This window comes from Triticum dicoccoides, chromosome 2A (assembly GCF_002162155.2).
Source record: "Triticum dicoccoides isolate Atlit2015 ecotype Zavitan chromosome 2A, WEW_v2.0, whole genome shotgun sequence".
NCBI classification, from domain to species: Eukaryota; Viridiplantae; Streptophyta; class Magnoliopsida; order Poales; family Poaceae; genus Triticum; species Triticum dicoccoides.
Window position 1 is genome coordinate 583,191,321 of NC_041382.1, and position 7,185 is coordinate 583,198,505.

Below are 7,185 nucleotides of genomic sequence, written 5' to 3' on the forward strand. Positions count from 1 at the left end.
GCCTAATCATGTGAACACACAAAAACAGTAGGTAAAAATGTTGGGTTGTCTCCCAACAAGTGCTTTTCTTTAATGCCTTTTAGCTAGGCATGATGATTTCAATGATGCTCGCATAAAAGATAAAAATTGAAACACAAAGAGATCATCATGAAGCATATGACTAGCATATTTAAGCCTAACCCACTTCCTATGCATAGGGATTTTATGATCAAACAACTTATGGGAACAAGAATCAACTAGCATAGGAAGGCAAAACAGGGAAAATTTTAAGATTTTCAACACATAGAGAGAAAACTTGATATTGTTGCAATACCTACAAGTATATGTTCCTCCCTCATAATAATTTTTAGTAGCATCATGAAAAAATTCAACAATATAACCATCACATAAAGCATTCTTTTCATGATGCATAAGCATAGAAATTTTGCTACTCTCCACATAAGCAAATTTATTCTCATCAATAGTAGTGGGAGCAAATTCAACAAAATAACTATCCTGGGATTGAAAATTAAAATCATGATGACAAGTTTCATGGTTATCATTATTATTTATATCATACATGTCATCACCATAATCATCATAGATAGCAACTTTGTTGTCATAGTCAATTGCAACCTCCTCCAAAATAGTGGGTTAATCACTAAATAAAGTCATGACCTCTCCAAATCCACTTTCATCATTATAATCATCATAAATAGGAGGCATGAAATTATTATAAAAAATTGCAAACCAAATCTTGGGGGACTAAAAATATCATTTTCATCAAATATAGCATCCCCAAGCTTGTGGCTTTGCATATCGTTAGCATCATGGATATTCAAAGAGTTCATACTAATAACATTGCAATCATGCTCATCATTCAAAGATTTTTTGTAAAACATTTTATAGAATTCTTCTTCTATCAATTGAGCACAATTTTCTTTTCCATCATTTTCACGAAAGACATCATAAAGATGAATAATATGATGCAACCACAATTCCAATTTTTAGTTTTCCTTAATAAACCAAACTAGTGATAAAACAAGAAACTAAAAGATTCAATTGCAATACCTTCAAGCACTCACCTCTCTGGCAACAGCGCCATAAAAGAGCTTGATGTCTACTACGCAACTTTATTCTTGTAGACACGTGTTAGGCCTCCAAGCGCAGAGTTTTGTAGGACAGTGGCAATTTTCCCTCAAGTGGATGACCTAAGGTTTCTCAATCTGTGGGAGGCGTAGGATGAAGATGGTCTCTCTCAAACAATCCTGCAACCAAATAATAAAAAGTCTCTTGTGTCCCCAACACACCTAATATAATGGAAAATTGTATAGGTGTACTAGTTCGGCGAAGAGATGGTGATAAAAGTGTAATATGGATGGTAGAAATATATTTTTATAATCTGAATAAATAAAAACAACAAGGTAGAAAATAGTAAACGGGCACAAAAACGGTATTGCAATGCTTGAAAATGAGGCCTAGGGTCCGTACTTTCACTAGTGCAATCTCTCAACAATGATAATATAATTGGATCATATAACCATCCATCAACGTGCAATGAAGAATCGCTCCAAAGTTCCTATCTAGTGGAGAACATAAGAAGAAATCGTTTGTAGCTATTCTTTCTGATCGATCTATCCAAGAATTTGTACTAAAATAACGCCAAGTTATTCTTTTCGATCGATCTATCCAAGAGTTCATACTAAAATAACACCAAGTTATTCTTTCCGATCGATCTATCAAGAGTTCATACTAAAATAACACCAAGTTATTCTTTCCGATCTAGGGTTACCCCGAGGGTTTTTGGAATATTTGACGATTTATAGGGCGAAGAGGGGGTACATGAGGCCACCGAGGTGGGCACAACCCACTTGGGTGCGCCTGGGCCCCCAAGCGCGCCCTGGTGGGTTGTTCCCCCCTCAGGACACCCCCAGGTGCTGCTCCAGCCCACTGGATATCTTCTGGTCCATAAAAAATCCACAAAAAGTTTCGCAGTGTTTGGACTCCATCTGATATTGATTTCCTGTGATGTAAAAACAAGCAAAAAATAGCAACTGGCACTGGGCAGTGGGTCAATAGGTTAGTCCCAAAAAATGATATAGAGTTGCTATAAAATGCTTGTAAAACATCCAAGAACGATAATAAAACAGCATGAATACTTCATAAATTATAGATACGTCGGATATCAGAACCCAACGAGGAGCAGAAGGAAATGACAAGTGGTTTTCAACAAGGTAATGTCTGCAAGTGCTGAAATTATAAGTAACTGAGTAGTTTGATAGCAAGATATTTTGTAATGAGTAAGAAATGATAATAGTAACAAAAGTGCAGCAAGGTAGCCCAATCCTTCTGAGGCAAAGGACGGGCCAAAACGGTCTCTTATAGTAAGCAAAGCATTCTTGAGGGTACACGGAAATTTCATCTAGTCACTTTCACCATGTTGATTCGATTCATGTTCGCTACTTTGATAATTTGATATGTGGGTGGACCAATGCTTAGGTGTTGTTCTTACTTGAACAAACCTCCTACTTATGATTAACCGCCTCGCAAGCATCCGCAACTACGAGAAAAGTATTAAGGATAAATCCTAACCATAGAATTAAACTTTTGGATCCAATCGGCCCCTTACGGAATATCGCATAAACTAGGGTTTAAGCTTCTGTCACTCTCGCAACCCATCATCTAATAACTACTCCACAATGCATTCCCTTAGACCAAAATATGGTGAAGTGTCATGTAGTCGACGTTCACATGACACCACTAAGGGAATCACAACATACATACTATCAAAATATCTAACACATATCAAATTCACATGCTTGCAACATGATTTCTCCCGTGACCTCAGGAACAAAAGTAACTACTCACAAGTGATAAATATGCTCAAGATCATAGGGGTATTAAATAGCATAATGGATCTAACACATATAATCTTCCACCAAATAAACCATATAGTAATCAACTACAAGGTGTAATCAACACTACTAGTCACCCACAAGCACCAATCTATAGTTCCGGTAACAAGATTGAACACAAGAGATGAACTGGGGTTTGAGATGAGATGGCGATGTTGAAGATGTTGATGGAGATTGCCCTCCCCAAGATGGGAGAGTTGTTTGTGATGATGACAATGATTTCTCCCTTCGGGAGGGAAGTTCCCCTGGCGGAATCGCTCCGCCGGAGGGCAAAAGTGCTCCTGCCCAAGTTCCGCCTCGAGATGGCGGCGCTCCGTCCCGAAAGTCCTCTCTTATTTTTTTCTAGGTCAAAATGACTTATATACCAAAAGGTGGGCACCAGAGGTGGGCCTGGGTGAGCACAACCCACCAGGGAGCGCGCAGGTGGGTTGTGCCCACCTGGTGGGCCCCCTCTAGTACTTATTTGCTCCAATATTCTTCATATCTTCCATAAAAATTCTCCGTAAAGTTTCAGCTTGTTTGGAGTTGTGCAGAATAGGTAGCCTGACGTAGCTTTTTCAGGTCCAGATTTCCAGCTGCCGGAATTCTCCCTCTTTGTGTGTACCTTGAAAATTATGAGACAAAAGGCATTAGAATTACTCCAAAAAGCATTATTACGCATAAAACATCATAAATAACAGTAGGAAAACATGATGCAAAATGGACGTATCAACGGACTGCCAGAACTGGGAGCCTCCCGACCTAATGCAAAAGGCAAGGGGTTGGCCGCGCAAGTATTTGCTCAGGATGATTTGTAGCCACATGCCACCCTCGCCATTCACAATGCGCCAAAGCCATCTCGTGAGGAGAGCCAGGTTCACACGTTTGGAGGACATGATGCCGAGGCCGCCTTGGTCTCTAGGTTTGCAGATGTCGATCCAGCGGACCATATGGTATTTCTTCTTATCACCCTCGTCGGCCCAGTAGAAACACGCCTGGACAAAGCCAATCTCATGATGCAATGTTTCGGGCAGGCTGTAGAAACTCATGATGAACAGAATGTTGGAAATATGCCCTAGAGGCAATAATAAATTAGTTATTATTATATTTCCTTGTTCATGATAATCGTTTATTATCCATGCTATAATTGTATTGATAGGAAACTCAGATACATGTGTGGATACATAGACAACACCATGTCCCTAGTAAGCCTCTAGTTGACTAGCTCGTTGATCAATAGATGGTTACGGTTTCCTGACCATGGACATTGGATGTCATTGATAACGGGATCACATCATTAGGAGAATGATGTGATGGACAAGACCCAATCCTAAGCCTAGCACAAGATCGTGTAGTTCGTATGCTAAAGCTTTTCTAATGTCAAGTATCATTTCCTTAGACCATGAGATTGTGCAACTCCCGGATACCGTAGGAATGCTTTGGGTATACCAAACGTCACAACGTAACTGGGTGACTATAAAGGTGCACTACGGGTATCTCCGAAAGTGTCTGTTGGGTTGGCACGAATCGAGACTGGGATTTGTCACTCCGTGTAAACGGAGAGGTATCTCTGGGCCCACTCGGTAGGACATCATCATAATGTGCACAATGTGATCAAGGAGTTGATCACGAGATGATGTGTTACGGAACGAGTAAAGAGACTTGCCGGTAACGAGATTGAACAAGGTATCGGGATACCGACGATCGAATCTCGGGCAAGTATCATACCGCTAGACAAAGGGAATTGTATACGGGATTGATTAAGTCCTTGATATCGTGGTTCATCTGATGAGATCATCGTGGAACATGTGGGAGCCAACATGGGTATCCAGATCCCGCTGTTGGTTATTGACCGGAGAGTCATCTCGGTCATGTCTGCATGTCTCCTGAACCCGTAGGGTCTACACACTTAAGGTTCGGTGACGCTAGGGTTATAGAGATATTAGTATGCGGTAACCCGAAAGTTGTTTGGAGTCCTGGATGAGATCCCGGACGTCACGAGGAGTTCCGGAATGGTCCGGAGGTAAAGAATTATATATAGGAAGTGCTATTTCGGGCATCGGGACAAGTTTCGGGGTCATCGGTATTGTACCGGGACCACCGGAAGGGTCCCGGGGGTCCACCGGGTGGGGACACCTGCCCCGGGGGGCCACATGGGCTGTAGAGGGTGCGCCTTGGCCTACATGGGCCAAGGGCACCAGCCCCAAGAGGCCCATGCGCCAAGAGAAGAGAAAAAGGGGAGAGTCCTAAAAGGGGAAGGCACCTCCGAGGTGCCTTGGGGAGGATGGACTCCTCCCCACCCTTGGCCGCACCCTTCCTTGGAGGAAGGGGCAAGGGCTGCGCCTCCCCCCTCTCCCTTGGCCCTATATATAGTGGGGAAAAGGAGGAGCAACCATACCTAAGGCCTGGCGCCTCCCTCTCCCTGCCGTGACACATCTCCTTCCTCCCGCAGCGCTTAGCGAAGCCCTGTTGGAATCCCGCTACTTCCACCACGCCGTCGTGCTGCTGGATCTCCATCAACCTCTCCTCCCCCCTTGCTGGATCAAGAAGGAGGATATGTCGCTGCTCCGTACGTGTGTTGAACGCGGAGGTGCCGTCCGTTCGGCGCTAGGATCATCGGTGATTTGGATCACGACGAGTACGACTCCATCAACCCCGTTCTCTTGAACGCTTCCGCGCGCGATCTACAAGGGTATGTAGATCCGCTCCTCCCTCGTTACTAGATGACTCCATAGATAGATCTTGGTGACATGTAGGAAAATTTTGAATTTATGCTACGTTCCCCAACAGTGGCATCATGAGCTAGGTCTATGCGTAGTTACTATGCACGAGTAGAACACAAAGTAGTTGTGGGCGTTGATTTTGTTCAATATGCTTGTCGTTACTAGTCTTATCTTGATTCGGCGACATCGTGGGATGAAGCGGCCCGGACCGACCTTACACGTACTCTTACGTGAGACTGGTTCCACCGACTGACATGCACTAGTTGCATAAAGGTGGCTAGCGGGTGTTTGTCTCTCCCACTTTAGTCGGATCGGATTCGATGAAAAGGGTCCTTATGAAGGGTAAATAGCAATTGGCATATCACGTTGTGGTTTTTGCGTAGGTAAGAAACGTTCTTGCTAGAAACCCATAGCAGCCACGTAAAACATGCAAACAACAATTAGAGGACGTCTAACTTGTTTTTGCAGGGTATGCTATGTGATGTGATATGGCCAAAAGGATGTGATGAATGATATATGTGATGTATGAGATTGATCATGTTCTTGTCAAGGGAATCACGACTTGCATGTCGATGGCGAGACAACTTCAAGAAGACACGATGATGGAGATCATGATGATGGAGATCATGGTGTCATGCCGGTGACAAAATGATCATGGAGCCCCAAGATGGAGATCAAAGGAGCTATATGATATTGGCCATATCATGTCACTATTATTTGATTGCATGTGATGTTTATCATGTTTTTGCATCTTGTTTACTTAGAACGACGGTAGTAAATAAGATGATCCCTCACTAAAATTTCAAGAAGTGTTCTCCCCTAACTGTGCACCGTTGCTAAAGTTCGTCGTTTCGAAGCACCACGTGATGATCGGGTGTGATAGATCCTTACGTTCACATACAACGGGTGTAAGACAGTTTTACACATGCAAAACACTTAGGGTTAACTTGACGAGCCTAGCATGTGCATAGACATGGCCTCGGAACGCAGAAGACCGAAAGGTCGAGCATGAGTCGTATGGTAGATACGATCAACATGAAGATGTTCACCGATGTTGACTAGTCCGTCTCACGTGATGATCAGACACGGCCTAGTTGACTCGGATCATGTAATCACTTAGATGACTGGAGGGATGTCTATCTGAGTGGGAGTTCATAAGATGAACTTAATTATCCTGAACATAGTCAAAAGGTCTTTGCAAATTATGTCGTAGCTCGCGCTTCAGTTCTACTGTTTAGATATGTTCCTAGAGAAAATTTAGTTGAAAGTTGATAGTAGCAATTATGCGGACTAGGTCCGTAAACTGAGGATTGTCCTCATTGCTTCATAGAAGGCTTATGTCCTTAATGCACCGCTCAGTGTGCTGAACCTCGAACGTTGTCTATGGATGTTGCGAACATCTGACATACACATTTTGATAACTACGTGATAGTTCAGTTAAATGGTTTAGAGTTGAGGCACCGAAGACGGTTTTATGAAACGTCGCGAAACATATGAGATGTTTCGAGGGCTGAAATTGGGATTTCAGGCTCGTGCTCACGTCAAGAGGTATAAGACCTCCGACGATTTTCTTAGCCTGCAGACTAAGG